We start from the raw sequence: 15,398 nt of genomic DNA on the forward strand, positions 1-15,398 counted from the left end.
TGTGTTCACTTCGATTTCCATCCTCGCGGTTAAATTTCAGACTTTCCATAAAGATAAGCCAAAAATCAGGCTAAGGGCTTCAACATCTTTCCTTTCACAAGCTCGATCTTTCCAATAACAGCGACTGGTTAACCATCTGAAAGATGAGAATTTTATAGTCACCTTATAAGATTAATCTTAGGCATCATTTAAGGTGCACGCTCCACTAATGCTGTTGTTTCTCTAATTGTATAATTGTATTAAAACATCCGCATTTCAAGAAGCAATACTTTGCTTTCCAAGATTCAAACTGCTGCTATTTTATCCTGACGCGAGATGATTTTAAAGGGAGACTTTGCAGGAATATTTCATTTCTTCTGATAATTAGTATTAATTCACAATATCGGCTTAGCTTCATGTATGTATTTATTACTTGTTACCCAATAAATAAATCCCATTTAGATGCAAGTTTCTGCTATTCTATCTTCACATGATTCAAGAAATGATTATCAATACTAAAAACATCTGTTCAAATGGTCTAGGACAATTTAAGTTCAAATAATAAATCTTAAAAATAATACCGGCAGAGTTTCGACACACGATATTCTGTTTGGGTTAAAATTAATGCGTTAGGCAATTGGCCTAACCATAGTTAGGATTAAATAATAAGGATTCTTATGTGATGATTTATAGCAGTATATAATTTGTAATCGAAATTATACTACGCTCGCAAATATGAAACGAAATATAATTAAATACCTGATTATAAATATAATAAGGAAAGTGATTTGAAAAATTACTTTTTTATCAAACATTTACGGATCTATCGACCCCAAAATTTAGCTTTCCTAGACGATTTTTTACTCTTTACTGCTTTACACCTCATGTTTAGAATTCACAAGAAAAATAACAGCACACTAACTCTGAGAATGATTGCTCCCATGGACGAAAGTTAAAAGAAATATTGACATAAAAGGCAACATTGTATTAAACTAAGATAATTTTAAATGCTATAATAAAACACATTACATATAGCATTCCAGAATATCTATCCTCTTTATGTCAAAGAGCTAAAACGAAGGCAAAAGAGTTAAATATATTTGACAAAATAGTCATTTCAATCCTTATAGCTACATAACTCACCAACCTATATCCTTGCAGCCTACTGCTTTTAGATTTCTGACTCTGAAAACAAAATTATACAACATAAGACGCTCGACGTAGTTAATCACAGTTCCAAGAATAAAAGTCTAGAAATACTGGCTTATATAATAAAAGCTAACCCTTGCTTTGAAAAGGAGATACAACAGCATTGTGCAACACGACACTTGACCTACAGTGATGGAATATTCACGCAGAGTTTGCTTGCACTTATATAATATGTGATCGAAAATGTTTCAGGCGAACCGTCAAAGCTCTTCCTCCATGTCAAAAAGTCCCGTGTTTGACATTTCCAGCAGGACACATGGAGCCTCGATGACTCTCGACATTTTGGCAAACGGAATGACAGCCAGGTGCGCGGCAACCTAAATATACTCAAGACTACGTTTTAAAGGGGGGGGGGAGGGAGATGAAAGAAAATTTTCTTTCACATCCTCTCATCCTATAGAGATCCTTGTTTACAGAACAGTTGTCTTCACCGCTTTTGTAAGTTGTGCATAGTTTATTGTGACTCAAGCATTTAAAGATCCTTTGGAGCAGGCATAAAGGGAGATATGGGGAAAGAAGTAGTCGCGCTTGCCAGCTGAAATTTTAAACCGCTCGATTACTGCCCACATTAGCCGAAATGACAGAGTATTTAATATACGCACTTAAATCAATGCATGTATTTTTGTTGCTCTAAATATTACGAATGTGTCCGTAAATCGCATCTGTTAATAAACACTTATTATAAAGGAAATTAAATTATTATTGTTTAAGTATTCCTGTCATTCACATATTTTATTGCAATAGGATAGCGCGCGTTATGTATTTCGTATCTATTACGAATTATAAATAGGGAAACTATATTCAGAGTTAAGTAATCGCAGACATTTTCTTGACAAAAAAGCAAAGTACTGCAGCAATAGCTGTAAAAAAGTGCTGTGGTCTGTATCAGCTCTGGCATATCTGGTGCATTATAAAGTAATTTCAATGCAAGGCAATCTGATAAAATGAACGAAACAGATAGGGAAATTATAATCTAAGTCGCATGCTGTCAAAAGGAGAATATTTTTACGGTACACTATCTTGGAGGATTGAGAAAGACTTTTCCCTCTTTCTTCTTCTTTTTCTTTTTTAATATTATAGTCTTTAAAGCTAATTTCGTACGTTGCTGAAGGCATTGATTCGTATCCATCTACATCTGCGTCAAAAACAACTATTAAAGCGTTCAAAACGTTAGAAAAAGAACGTAAAGTGTTCCGCCGATTCGAATTTTCTAATTTTATGGAAAATGTCAACTGAACTATTAAAGCATTAAAGCATGGAAAAGATTTCTAGTCATTTCTTGATATATTACAGAATATTTGCCCTAAAAAATAATGCAATTTTCGTAAAGATCTCAGTTGCTCCTTCATTTCATTTCAGTCGGTTCATATTTATTTATACTCAAAATTAATATTACTATATCTAGATTTAAGCACTAACTTATAGCCAAGGAAATATCATTATTTTATAGGACTGAGAATGTTTATGTCAAATTTTATCATGTGGTAAAATGGAAACGATCATTAAAAAGTGAATTTCATTTGGACGTTTAATGAGACTTTATTCTGAATTTTTGCGTAACTGGAGACAACCTTACTCCGAAAAATGATTATAAGCCATGAAACGATAATAACAAATATTACTACTAAATTATTTTCAAGAAAATATACTAGTGATGAAAGTTTCGCATACAAATTGATTGTAATTATGATACAAATTGATTGTATTATGATTGTTGTAATTATGATAAATAATTACATTCGAGGTAAGTCCGTGGGCATATATTATTTACCCATAAATAAATACACAAATAAATAGCCATATAAAAATTCTCATTGCTTAGGAAAATCAAATGCAATATTTTACTAAAGCATTTGGCCCACTTTGGAGGATTTTTAGACAATTTACAGATCGTATTGTCACCGGAAAATTCCATATTAACCTAACATCATCAAAAACTTCATGAAGTATTACTAAAGCTAATCATAAATATTACGTAAATGTTGAGGTTAGTTTAAATTCCACAGATTTGCCGCTGTGGTCGGTCACAACACAAGAACGAACGAGAATTGCCGCAAGTAACCTTTCTTGAGGTTAGTTATGAAAAACTGTTACAGATTTAGGAAAACTATCAAAAATTGCGCACTGCATTTTACTGTGTTGTCCTGTCAACTTGAAATGTTTTGCGGCGTGCTTCAAACATATTGCACGGCTAAATATCTCTTGAGCTATCCTGATCGTACACTAGAGTTCCCATTCGCCCTACTTCTGATAAACTGTCCCGATGTCCCGAATTTCTCCAAATTTCTAGCATTTGAAACGATTTGCCTTGAAGGGCGGGGTATATTATATGGTGAGTAATGGATTTTATTCTTCTTTTTTAGTAAACCACATGCCGTTCCTGCTGATTAATCCATGAATCACTGTTGACCAGTATCTGTTACGACACGGCTAATACTTTTAGTGATGACACGAATTTCTACAGGGACATGTGCTGTAAACCCCCTTCACACTCCAATATACTGACAGTGCTATCTGTCAATCATGAGATTCGGGTCCGCCGATAAGCCAGGGGATAAGTCGGATGAAAGTTATTATTTTTATTCTCGTTCTAGCGAATGTTGGTAGGCAAAAGGAGATTATGTATTTCCCCTCTCTTTTGTTCCAGGTATAAGCGTCTTCTCAATCGCCTTGCTTTTATTTATTTGTTTATTATATTGTTTCTTACAATAATTTATTCGCATTAAAATTTATTAAATTTCGCTGATTTTTTTTATTTTTATCGAATCAAATCAGGATAAATAATACTTTTTTTAAAAAGAAATATGTTGCATTTTTTTTTGTTTGTTTTTAAGTTTGGAAATGGATCCAGTGTTTTAAAAGAACATTAAGGAAATTAAATACGTTAATCAATTAAGTTAGGCTTTCAGACTACGACACTCACACACTATGGGGCTTATATTTAGAGACATTTAGGCTTGTTTGTATTTTAGCATACTTTAGTGATATATATTAAAGTATTTATACCCTTAAAACATGACACTGAATTATTTATAACATTTTGAAACATCTAAAGAATGGTCATTTTGAGAACAGATAGTAAGAAATTCTTACATATTTTACAGCAAAAAAAAAAAAAAAAAGTATTTTTAACAAGTTAGAGATTTTTTTTTTTCATTTCGGTTATAAATATTAAGATTTAATATAAAGATGAAAAAAATACCTGAAAAATTAGCAACTAAAGGTTTAAGCACAAAATAAACAATTTCTTTCATTTTTTGTTAACTTGTCCTATGCAGAGTTTTTAAACAGCTTTGATTTGAAGGTTAGTCATAAAATTCATAGGAAATCGAATTTCAAGACATAATTTCTAAGCAAACAGTCATATTACTGTTAAACATTAAAATTCTGTCTGTTTCAGTTAAATCATAACTGGATATTACGTCAGTTTCAAGCTTCATCCAACGAAGATATTTTTATGTGTTTTAAATTATGAATACTTTATGTAAAATTATAGCAAAATTTCATTAACTAATTTTATTTTGCGGATGTTCTCAGTATTCAAAATTTTAGGCATATGAAAAAGATGAATGAAGGAGAACTATTAATAAAACAGAAATAATGTTTTGGTTATTGCATATGAAGGTTTGTATAATTTTTTAAAACAAATGAAGATGGTGATTGGTGAAAAGAAGTAATAAGATCCTGATGATTCTCATCAATAAACAAAAAGTAAAGCTCAGTATAAAATGTAAAACAGACAGCCAAATTGTGTAACTGCATTTAACACGTTGAGCGCCACGCGTATGTTTTAGGTAATCCCGTTCAGGCCACGCGCTTCGCTTAAAAGGGCTGGTATTGTAGGGCCAGTGATTCGTATCGCGATAGAAGATAGCAACAAGTTGTGAAAAAGAAGACATTCCGTCAAACAAAAATGAAAGAATATCTAGAAAACGACAACATAAACTCCGAAAAAACCGGGAAAAGCCTCTGAAGTACGAAAATATTGAAAATTATGTTATGATAAAAACGAAACAGAAGCTGGTAGAAAGACTAAAAGAGTGTTGTCACATTTTGTAATAGCTGTGATGGAGAACCGTTTTTATGTTTACCGTTTTTCAATGAAATCCAATGAATCAAAATCAAATCCTGAATCAAAATTAAGTAAATTTTAAATAAATTTTGTGTAATTTCATAAAACAGTGTAAATTTTATAGTTATATATCATGTTACACGCTGTCAGCCAGCGACGGTCGACGCGGCCTAAACGAAAAGGTCTAGTGTCAGCCACAAATGGCTGACGCGACCTAAACGGAAAGTTTAGTGCAGCCACAGATGGCTGACGCGGCCTAAACGGAAAATATAGTGTCAGCCAAGGATAGCTGACTCTGCCTAAACGGAAAATATAATGTCAGCCACAGATGTTTGACGCAGCCTAAAAGGAAATTCTAGTGTCAGCCACAGATGGCTCACGCGGCCTAAACGGAAAATCTAGTGTCAGTCACAGATGGCTGACGTGGCGCTCAACGTGTTAAAGGTTCTCAATTAGCGGTGTCCACACTCGACGCCCGTCTGATGATGCAGAGAACACACCTTATTATCTAGAAATGAAAGAATGTATGGGCGCATGCGAAGCTTAATATAAAAATTGGATCCAGATGGATGACTTAATAATTTTAGTAATTGCTTATTAAATGAAAAAGCATCTTTAAGGCAAAAATCAGCTATAGATTAATGTTTTAAAGAATGATAACCTTTGAATACCTGTACAAATCCACACAAGCAAAACAAAAAATACTATCAACAGTGCCGTTTTGTTTTACGACTTTGAGAACAGGTTCCAAGATTTTACGAAACACTTAACTACATTTGAATGCATTTATTACACTATACTAATTTGACAACAGACGTTACGGGAGAACTTGAAAATAAGATATACGGAGTTGCAATCATATATGTAGCTTAGAAAAAAATGTACTCTTATGTCTTTACTGGTATTTTATAAGTTATGTATGCCTAAAGAAAAGTATATAACGCTGGATGGACATGCCCTGTACATGTAATATACCCCATACATGTCACTTTTTTACCATGCGAAGGACAGAAAAGTAAAATAAAGACGTTAATTTCAGACAATTATCTTGTAGCATAGTTATCACTCTAACTACATCCGTAGATGTATTTGTGCTCAAAAAGTCAGGCTCAATATTCAAATTAAAAACGATGCTCATATTTTTCTAATAAATAGCTATCAGTTTAAAAAGGTAAATGTAATTTTATTTTAAGCATTAGCAGTATGGTTACTAAAAATATATAATTTCATACGCAGCTTTTAACATAATTTTGTTAAGCAGTGCAACACTTTTGTTAGACGAAGTTTGAAAGGTTGGATGCAAATATTCTAAGCAGTCATCTGTGAATAATTTTGGGCTAGTAGAATTCTACAAGCCTGATTAATTGATAAAATTAGAATTCTAGACGGCTAAAAATATTACATTGAGTAACAATCTTAAGATACAATGATTGCTAAGACACAGTGCTTCGAATCCCAATTATTAGAGGAAAAAATAAATACGAGACTGAAAACTACAAAATCTTTCGCCGCAAAACATGAACAGGAAATTTTTGAGAACTCTCTTCAAAAGTTGACAAGGTCACACGACTAACTAATTACGATCGATGGAAGGGCAGAGTTCAAAATGACGACAGCAGAATACAGCCTGACGCTGCAATGAACTTATCAAAGCCTGGCTCCATTCATATCGTGTCCCACTACAGATAAAGTATCACTATGTAACAGGCGCATATGATTCCGCTGTCCCACTGCTTGCGTTTATCTCAATTCTACTGACAAGTACCTTAGCGGGGGGCATGTAAACAACAACAAATGCTCTTCAATACAGAACAAATGAAAGAGTAAAGGACGCAGTCGATAAAAAATGCCACGATATTTTTCTTTTTCTTTTTTTACTTATATTTTTTCAACTTTAGATAAAACATCAACTGAAAGAAGAGTCCTAGGTTCGAGGTCCAAAGTTCGTGGCAAAAAACTCAGGGATGAGATGCTAAGATGAGGTCTCTTCTGATAAGCCTTTTCTTTTTAAGCAAAGAGTTGAAGATAACGGACTTTGATCTATGTTTCAGCACAAGGTTTTGATTACATTTCAATGACAAACGTAAAAGCGATTAGTTTTCATACAATGTCAACGTGTCAAAAATCTGAACACAAAGCAGAATTTCATCAACTAAATTTAACACCGAGTGGGCAATACTGAAAGTACGGTAATAAAATTTCGTGCTTCAATTACATTTGAGGGCATAAATTTTCCTTTCATACTTCAAAATAAGCTTGAAAGTGCATTTTTTTTTTTAATTTGGACTAGCCGTTACCAGTTGACATTACGAGTTCTTTCATCCTCATATTACTCGTTGCATTCGTGATCATGATCATGACGGTGATCATGATAGAACCAAATTTTTATATATTCATACGTCTATGACATATTATGGATGTGATCGCAATTTAATTTTTGTAGTCTTACTTAACAGTGATATTCTGTTTTTCTGAAAAATGTAGTTAAAATGAGTTAAAAGAAATTTTTATAACAGAAACAAAAAGAAGCAAACTTTTTTACTTGCAGTTAAAACCGCTAAAAGGAAAAAAAAATATAATTTGAATGACTACTCTATGATTTTTTACACACACTAAAAGACAATGTTAAAAAGTCCTAAAAGTGATTCCTGTGTTCAATCACTCATGCGTATTTCCGCCATTTGCTTCATCCTCCATTTCTCCTCAGCGTAATGCACCCCTTTTATCACTACGTTGAATCTTCCCTATATTTCCAATAATAAATGCAACTCCAGAAAATGTAAATGAGGTTGACGGAGGACTTACTATGCTTCTTCATACGCTTTAATGTTCGAGAACGTTACAAGGTTACATTTAGTGAACACAATGGTATACGCAACGCTTCTTTCGACTTGTAATTTTAAATGACTTAGTTTAGCGCTGATCGCTCAAATGATTTTCATTCGACATATCCACTGTAGAGAATCAAATTTGAATGGGTTCCGTACAATATTTTCAAAGGTTTCCGTAACGATTTTTATAAATATTTAGATTTACGTTGCAAAATTTTATAACAGTTTTGTTTTATTAAACATTATTACGTTATTTAAAATTTTGAAAATCAGTTTAGTTATTAAAAATACGCAAAAATATAATAAATCTCACGAAAAATTTTAAGTATCCATATTGTGCTGTAAAGAAAGCCAATTCGGTGCTTTTTACGAATGAAGTTTATCGAATCCCGAAGTTACAGAACTCGTTTAGGCAAATTGAACCTCTTTTTACAGCCAAGTCTCAATTGGCGTCTAATCTGTTAGATATTCAGTTTATTCCAATATGCGAATGAATGATACGACGATCCTTTTCAGAAAGCAGCTAAGCACATGCTTATATTGCTCAATGGGTAATCCAGCCCTAGCCAGAGCTGGGTTCTCTTCTTTTATCTTAACTTCCATTTCGTTTAAAATGCGTAATTGCTTGTTTATCTTAATTTCCGTTTCGTTTTAGAAATGCGTAATTGCTTGAGTTCTCGCGCCGAAAGATTTTTCAATAAACAATTTATGCGTGTAGATGTCAAATGCAATCAATATTTGCTCTCCTACTAAGCCACAGGAAAAAAAAAAAAGGATTATTGATAAAGTTTTATACGGAATCGATATTCCAACCATATAAAATGACTAGAAAATTCGGAATAAAATAAAATTGACTCGGAGACATTTTTTTTAAGCATCGATTACGGTGAATCGCATAATCGATAAAACAGACCAAAGGTGGAAATAAGGAATCTTGTCCACTTTTTGGTTTATCCTTAGATTTTGACAACAGAGCTCTTTTACACTTATGCATACAAACTAATTCATATCACATAAAGTTACTGCAGACACAAATCAATATTACCTAATAATTATTGCGCAGTCGGAGGTAGAAAAAATAAACACGAAGAGTGTGAGCATAAAAAGGAACAAAAGTGCTCTAGTTAGCAGATTTAATATACCTTTTATCGTATTAATCATGGTAAAATTACACTCATTTTAAGAGAAGGTCGTGTTAGATAAAAGATCAGTGATTGCTGCAACTAGAAAAGAAAAGGAACAAAAGAAGAAAGTAATTATTTTTTCCCTTACAGCTTCCATTTGGAATCCATGAAGCATATCTATCGGTCATCAAGTTTGCTATACGTTTACTGTTTACTTAACCGTTTTCAAGAAGTTATTGTAGGTATTCGTATGATGAAAAGGTAGTTGAATGTATTAAATTACGCTTGTTAATGCCATAACTAAACAAGTTTCTAAAATTTATTCGAATTAAGTCCCGTTTAGAGCAATTTCTCTGCATATTTAATCTGCTAACTAACAGGAGGAAAAATAGTGATTTTCTATAGTAAGGAATAAGGATTAGTGAAGTGATATTTAAAGCATTAGCAAATAAAATGCATAACATATCTAGCAATGTATGCTATAATATTATAATATTAAAATTGTAGAGTCTCTTTTAAAAAAAAGCTGGAGACGTGAAAAATGTTTAATGATCTCGCCAGGACTCGAACCCTGGATATCTCGAGTACACATGGAATATGCTTCCAATTACACCACGAAGGCATACGGAAAGGAGGGAGAAAATACCTTATATAATTCCCTTTTTAAAGAGCGACTGGGGATTAGGGACTCATCGCCAAATCCTGGGGGTAACGAATTATCGTCCACCACCTTTTTTTTAGTTCGGGCGTCACTGTAGAGTCATTAGTTTTTTTTTTTCCCCGAAGCAAGAGAAGTGAAAAATGTGCAGTGTCCTCCCCGGAACTCCTTGAAACCTGGACCTATCGAATACGCATCGAGTATGCTTACATTACGAAGGCATGCAGAAAGAAGGGAGAAAATACCTTATTATAGAAGATTATTATCAAATATGCTCGATATTTATAATATATCTCGTCGGATATTTTTAGTACGTTCGGAATATAGAAAGAAAGTGGCTTGCGGAATAAAAAAGTTATTAATTTCTTTATCCCGGCCTAGCTGTTGAACTAATCATATAAAGGATGAGTAGTGAATGGATATGTAAATCTGAGATATATATCTCTAAGAGAGATAATCTGATAAATCATTGGAATAGGGTTCGACTCCCGGAAAAGTAATATACAACAATATTGTGGAGGTGTACAACAGAGTCTTTGTGGCTAGGGACACTTAAAATCCGTGCAGCTGAACGTTGGGGGAAAGGAAAGAGAGGTACGAGACCCTCGGAGCTTCAAAATTTGTTTTTCACAGATTTACATAAGTTTTGAAATTAAATCTCTGAAAATTTGAGCCGAAGACTTCAGTTGAATATCGTGCTTTCATACACGTAATTATGCAGTATTTAGCAAATGCCAAAAATGGTTGTGCAGTTGAAGTTTCATCTTATTTGATGGCTCAGCTTCTTCAGTTATCAAACAACAGCGCAGTTCATAGCAGGGGAGCAAAAATGGTGGACAAGCTAAAAAACTACAAATGGAAAGTGGATGGTCACCTTACAAATTTGGAGCATAGAATTTACATTTTTCTGAAGCAGTCAGGGAAACCGAGAAAGATAAGAATTAAGTAGGTAAGATAAGATTTCCTAAATTGCATTATTTTTCGACAGAGGACATGATACCCCTCAGTTATTACTCGTTATTAAAAGTTTTAGTATTGGTATCCATTTAGATAAAAAAAAATTCACTCACTTCTATTACTATTAAGTTAATTTGTGCTTCAGTAGCATTACAGGAGTAGTTAGAAAGATTAACTATAAGCATGCTGATTTTGTTAGAACACGGATCGGAAACGTATGTACACCGAGCGTGTGCAAATAAAAGGGCACCCAGATATAATTATCTATAATTATTTATTCTTAATGATACACGATTAAAGAACTATGATCGAAATAATAGCCTAAATAAAAACATCTGCTAAAAGTATTCTTCTGATCATGTTCCTTTCACCGAGTTCAAAATTATGCGAATGCCTTCATAAATTAACATTTTTTACCCTTAAATTTAGGTAAAAAAAGGAAACACAAATATTCCCCATCCAGAGGAAAAAAATAAGATACTATAATTTTTTTTTAGTCACATTTGAAACACAACTGCCTCAAGTGACCTGTAATACAACAGAAAGAATCTAAATATCAAGCCTTTTCTTTTGAGATATTTTAAAATACGTCAAAACAATGAAAGTATGCAGTAGGGTTGTCAGTGCAGATTCACTCCGAAATTTCGTTAAAATTTTTCTCATTTAAATTCCCAACCAGGTTCTGATTGTTTTTTTCCCAAAATAATCCTTCACAGTAAGTCTGAAGAAAATAAAATACGGAAATCATCAGAAGAAATTACTAAACGAGGTCTGGGCATAATTTAGAATTCCTAAGGATATCTTTTAGGGAGACATAACTACCTGAATTACTCCACTGACTAGAGTCGGAAATTAGCTTAAAAACACTAATTTGTTTTCAGATTTTCAGTTTTAATATTCAGTAAAGAATCGGGAAGGCTAAACTGGATTGGAAAATTGAAAGGTCTGGTAATCTGAGATAATCATTACTTTGAAAGCTTTCAGTTTTATAACAGTAATTTCTTCTCATCTATAAAAATTAAGCGAAGGAAGGAAAAGAAAACTGTTAGACTTGCGTAGATTAAAAAAGAGAGAGAGAGAGAGAAATATAAATTAAAAATTAGGCATAAATTTTGTAGAGATTTAAAAATACAACCTGAGACAGGCGTAGATTTTACATAAAATTTATACCAATCTATTTTATCTTTTTTTCCCCCAATTTTATATTTTACATCGAAATTTTTCTAATACAGATTCTTCTCGTCTGTTCCAAATAAACACACAGTGTGGTTGATGCTTACAGAAAAAGATACTTCACACATCACCAACACCTATAAGGTATTTAACATCCCACCAAGGAAAATTTATTTGAAAAAGGGTATTGTATAAATATGTATGAGATTAATATGATGTTTGTGTAATTCGCAAATTACAGATGGTGGAAACTGAAAAATTTCTTGAAGTTAAATTAAGGCAGCTTTGAACCGCTAGAAATCATGGTAGAACAAAAACCAACAGAACAAGTTAACCCAGGGTTTCTCAGTGAGCGGGATTTCCACTCAAGCAGTAATTTCACTCTCTCTCGGGGGAGTTGTTAGATTGAAACTATAATAAAATGCTCGCAGCAAAAAATAGCTAAGCGAGACTGAAAGTACATGACCAAATGGGTTAAAATGTTAAAATTTAGGGCATTACATAAGCACAAGGAATTCGTAAAAAGTTTCCTTATTTAAACTTACTGAACTTAATAATTTATATACTAATGAAGCATATAAATAGTGTATATTTATGAAATATAATAAAAGTTAATTTGCCCTTTTTTAGTATATTACGTTTATAAGTTTATTATTTGGAATGTACCATGTTAAATAAAAATAAATAAAAAGGAGAAAAAATGAAAGAAGAAAAGAAGATGACACTTCGTCAAATGGTAAAAAGGAATGAGGCGATGAAGACTGCGAGTTGCTGTTGATTAACCTAATGACGACCTCTATGCTAAGATAATAAAATGAATAATGAGCTACGAATTCATAATGAATCCTTTCAGCAAAATCAAAAGCCTCCTTTCAGGAACGGACTGGCTGCTTTATTTATTAAGAATGAACACCAAAAGGAGAAAGATGCAGAATATGAAAACTGATCATTAATATTGAAAACAGAATACGATTTTCTTAAATAAGAAGGATTTTTATGTTAATTAACCTAATTATGTTGTTATGTTGCCTTTACTTTTACTTCTATTTCCGTCAACCCCCACCAGCATGCGTATTAGGTAAAGTATTTTAAGCACAGAATTCTTGGGTTCGAGAGAGAGAGAGAGAGAGTCTTTGGTAGTTATCGCTGACCGGTTACTCTGTTAAATCTCCTTGCTACTGAAGTGAATTATCGGCTTTAACTACACTAACCGGAACTGCTACGTGAAATCATGAGGCCCGAGGTAAAGCTTAGTAGTGTTACTTTGTAATTAATATTTTAATTTGGACTGGAACATTTGTTTTGAGTTTCCTGATAGCTGCGGAGGCTGTGTTATGTAATATATTTTTAAACTTTGTGTAACCGTCAGACTGACGTGTAAATAAAATGGGTTATTCTAAACTTTTATCTGAGTTTATGGTTACTCTACTTAAAAAGAACGAGAGACAATCAGTCGTCTGTCTGTCTTTAAATGCTGGCTCCTAGAACTGTAGCGCGGAAACGTACAAGTACAATTCTGGATTTAATTAACTACTTTTTTTTTTTTTTTTTTTTTTTTTTTTTTAAGGTAACTCATTTTCTTACAGAATGTGATTTGACTAAGGAACTGCGCAGCGAAAGGAATTCATTTACCGAACGAAAGGTTTTGAAGATTAGAAACTCAAATCAGTATTTTATCACAACTTAGTAACAACTATTGTGTGATCCGAACAGCTTCTAGTAGCAGCATTTTTAAAGGTGTAATTCGCTGCAACAGCTTATTCCTGATTGATATAAAATGAGTAGTAACCTGCAGCAGCTGACGTTTTGCTGCGCCAGCTGAACGACCAAACAGTAAAGCATTGTGACAGCATTAACAGATGTTATTGCCCACTTCATTTAGTAAGAGAAGTTGGAGATGCGGAAATAGAAGCGGAAAATCTACTAAATGCTATTGCGTCTACTACTTTCCCTCAACATCACCTCTGTATATAGGTTACTTAACAGCATCAGGATGCACTGCTGAGAATTTGATAGTTATGTTTGAACCTTCACAATAGCGCCGAGGGCAGCACACTTTCCTTTGCAACTGCCTTTAAGAAATTATTCAGAATTCACGTTTTGAAGACGTGAATCTGAAATAGCTGCACAATCAAAATACTTGGAGCTAAAAAGACAAATGATGATTATAAATAAAAAATAAACCAATTTCAAAAATCGAATCCCAACTTTACCAGCGGTTAAATTCAAAATGTTCAGCTTATTAAAACCATATTAAAAGCTATGTTTCACAATAATTATTGAGGATGTCGTTTTCATTATTATTACATTTTAGTTCACAATTTTGTTGAATAAAACTAAAACATGGTTAACGAAACTGCATTGCCATTAAAAAAGGCTGTATAAAGAGTTTATTCATTCTTAAATGAAGTTAATAAATTCATTCTAATTGAACGTGCTACATAATTCTCGAATTAAAATTGCTTCACAAAAGCCACCGCTTACATAAAAGGCGATGTACTTTATTATCAATAAATGGTTACGACATGTTTTATAGTTTATTACATTTTGGAGTAACCATCTGCATCTCTGGGTGTTTCTTTTTGCAACAGTCACTATCAACGATGTCCTCTCTATGGCCAAGAAGACTAATTAAAAAGAAACCTATTTTTAAAAACTGGGCCCTAAATCAGCCCTAAAAATGATTAAAAATGTCTAAATTCCACGCTTTGTTGAATGCGTTATAGTTCAAAAAGTCAGCATCTCCACAAAGATGGATTCCAACAGATTAGGTAGCATCGTAACGTTTATGATTTAACAGGGAAAAAAATGTCTGATTTTTCAACCTCCAGTCTGCTGATTACACTGGAACAAAACTCGAGAGCTGAAATACTATGCACAGAAAAAATATTTGCGTATTTTGTGTGCTTGCATACCTGTCATATTCTCTGTGTATTGAAAACCTTTTAATTTGTCTATATTAATGGTAACCATTATTTTCCAGCTCATTTGATTAATCAAAATATACGTTGAATTTTTAAAAACTCCATTTCTTTTCTTTAAAACTGTTTTCTCACACATGCACTATGCATATAAACTGCTGGCCATCCAAAATGCAACACCGAGAAAGAAGCATCCAAACAGCATGAAACTTGCATCATGTGTACACCGCGATGGGATATGCAAGTGATTACGATTTCAGAGCACGCGAACATCATAGGCGAACTGAAGCACTCCTTACAATCCGTGCATTAAAGGGAGGAAAGACTGCCGTTTCAAATAACGTAAATAATTCTCTCGTGAGATTTTTTTTCTCCCTTTTGTGTGTGCGTGTATGCAACTTTAGTATGCCTCGCAGAAAAACACGAGAATCAATAAAACACGTTTCTGAGTTCGACCGATGCAAAAATCAGTGT

The 15,398-nt window shown here is 33.2% G+C and overlaps 1 protein-coding gene across 4 annotated transcripts in view; it reads right to left on the reverse strand.

Annotated features, from left to right (window-relative positions):
- Positions 1-15,398, reverse strand: part of LOC118186070 (homeobox protein AKR-like) — a 324,288-nt gene that overhangs the window by 34,548 nt on the left and 274,342 nt on the right. The window contains exon 1 of one of the 4 annotated variants that reach the window (XM_085808056.1): positions 1,263-1,286. The exons of the other annotated variants lie outside the window; for them this stretch is intronic. The gene's annotated coding sequence lies outside the window, so the exon portion shown is untranslated. Of the gene's footprint in view, positions 1-1,262; positions 1,287-15,398 lie in introns of those variants that run through there. 4 annotated transcript variants of the gene reach the window in all.

This window comes from Stegodyphus dumicola, chromosome X1 (genome assembly GCF_044657685.1).
Source record: "Stegodyphus dumicola isolate Sdum_Otavi_A_Nest chromosome X1, ASM4465768v1".
Taxonomy (NCBI): domain Eukaryota; kingdom Metazoa; phylum Arthropoda; class Arachnida; order Araneae; family Eresidae; genus Stegodyphus; species Stegodyphus dumicola.